Consider the following 2,455-nt stretch of genomic DNA (forward strand, 5'->3'; position numbering starts at 1 on the left):
CTAGACAGATTTCAGCTTTACTTTGGGCTGCTGCTCCAAGGAGCCTCTGCCCTTCTGGAGATCCTCAAAGCAGAAGAGCTGGAAGGTGATCTCACATGCATGATTCAGCCCGCACTCAAACAGGCAGCCAAACAAGAGCGGTGCTGACGCCTCCTGGCACACGGCCAGGTCTGAATAACCAGGTCGACCCGCTTGCATTTACCTGTTGGGTGGGAGTAAAGTAGCCACAACACGGTGCTTCTGTGGATGGCAGAGGGGGTGTTCCCAACATTCAACAGGCAAGTTGTCTCGGGGGCTGGGGCGTCTGGCTCTTCCACGCCATCTGCCTCTAGAAGCCCCATTGTCAACATGAAGCTCACCACACTGCCCTGGCAGCTCTTCTCGCACAGCTGCTTGTACGAGGAGTGGCATTCGAATGTCTGTCCCTGGTCTGTGCTGCCCGGCACCGGCAGGGAGTGCGGGCGTTGCAGTACAGCACAGGGTCGCAGGCCTGGCACGCCACCTCGGCCACCTGGCACTCCACCGTCTTCATACCCTCAATCAGTTCACCCTTGTGCCAGCGCTGCCCGCCGTCATCACTATAAAAGACCAAAGACCGGGGTTGGGTCCCCCAGGGCAGTGGCAGGTGGCAGCAGCGAGCTGTAATGTGGTAGGTATAAGCCGGGATCAGCAGCCGCCCAGAGCTGAGCTGTATCCCGTGCCCTGGCCCCACTGAAAACGTGGCCCAGTCCTTCAAGTCTTCCCCAATCACCTGCTCCGTCAAGTCCGTTAACGAGCTCCAGGTCTGGCCTGCGTCTCCACTCCAGACGTAGCACAGCCGGGCGGCATTCTGCCCAGTCCAGATCTGCCATTGCTCTGAGACGTGCTGCCTCACGCAGATGAAGAACAGGAAGACAGTCTGACTTCCACTCGTACACCGGGCAGGGGTTCATCGTACGGTGACCCGGTAACACTGCGCTCGTCAAGGGCTCCCTGGGACCCCACTGCAGCAGGAGAGAGGGGGCGAGAACAGGTAGGTCAGAGGGGTAAGCGAGCGGGGACCACTCCTCAGTACATCACAATGACCATCCTGTATGGCTGCCTCAGGCCTGGACAGGCCATGGAGCTCACACTTTTCCCCACCACCAGGGGGCACTGTTGGGCCCTTGGCACTTCTGAAAACCACGCTGGTGCCAAAACGGGGATCGAACAGCCTCATTTTAGGCTCTTGGTTCTGCCTTCCCCTAAGGGAGCACGGGGTGGGCTGCAGCAGCTCCGCTGAGGGCTGCACTGGCTTCTGCTTTTCTGGCTTGGCTCTGCTTTTCCTCTCTACATGGATCCAGCCAGACACAAGCTGGCTGCAACTGGAGACAAGACACACACCAGTCACGGAGTCACTAGCTCCGTGGGAAAGGGACTGTCGCAATCCCAGCCAGTTCCTCGGCCCGGCCTCCCTCTCCTGGGCTGCTCTCTTGGATGTCTATTCTGCATTTGGAGTGAGCCTCCCAGTCCAGGTCGGCAGTAGGGTTCCCAGGTGTCTTCCCCCGTCATAGTCCTTAGGGATGTGATCCTGCAAGATGCTGAGCTCCCTCTGGACTTCAAAACGCAGGTAAAGGCCCCCGGCCCCTCATCGGAACGCTCTACCGCACGCAGGAGCCAACCCTGCGCCAGTATCATTAGCTACTGGGGGGTGAGTAGCCTGGAGTGCAGGTATCCAGGGAGAGGCACAACCCCGGGAAGCGCTAATGCTGGGACACCTCAGTCGGAGAGTGGGCAGCAAACAAGGGGGGTCTGCAGAGAAACAATGCACAGGAAATTACCTCGACTGATGTCCCTGTCTTCCGACCTCGTCTCAGCACCAGGTACTCAGCATCCACATCCCTGGGAGAGGAGCGTTTCTCCGCGAATGCCAGGAGCGTGTCTGGGGAGATATACAGCAGTGCGGGGATCCGATAGGTGACCCCACTCTGCAGATCCTGGCGGAAGAGAGTTGCCTTCCCAGAGCTCATCGACGCCTTGATCATGATGTTTCAACATAGCAGAAACCTCAGCTGGGAGAGAAACGGGATCAAGGGGGTTAAAACAATACGAGCTACAGACCTTCCCTCAGCCACAGAGCTGCACCCACCTGCTCAGACAGGACACATACTGGGCTCCTCCTTTCCCCATCTCTGCCATAGACTCACTGCACCAGGCAACCAGCTCAGGGACCAGTGCTGCAAGGGGTTCAGTGCAGACTTAGCTCCTACTGATTTCAATGAGAGCAGGATGCAGTCCTGATCAGCACGGGGTGGGGGCTAGGACAGTGAGTTAGGGCCAAATTCTGCTCAGTTACGCCAGAGTAATTTCTGCTCTGGGTTTACACCAGCGTCACAGAGATCAGAACCCGGTCCCCTCTGTCTCCAAGAGACAAACAGGGGCTTCCTCCAAGCCCAGACTTTCCCAGCCCCAGCCCAGGGCAGCAATTTACCGTCAG

At 58.2% G+C, this 2,455-nt stretch overlaps 1 pseudogene; it reads right to left on the reverse strand.

Annotated features, from left to right (window-relative positions):
* Positions 1–2,235, reverse strand: LOC116825274 (sialidase-3-like; annotated as a pseudogene).
* Between the last annotated feature and the right edge of the window lie 220 nt (positions 2,236–2,455).

Source organism: Chelonoidis abingdonii, chromosome 1, assembly GCF_003597395.2.
Source record: "Chelonoidis abingdonii isolate Lonesome George chromosome 1, CheloAbing_2.0, whole genome shotgun sequence".
Lineage (NCBI taxonomy): Eukaryota > Metazoa > Chordata > Testudines > Testudinidae > Chelonoidis > Chelonoidis abingdonii.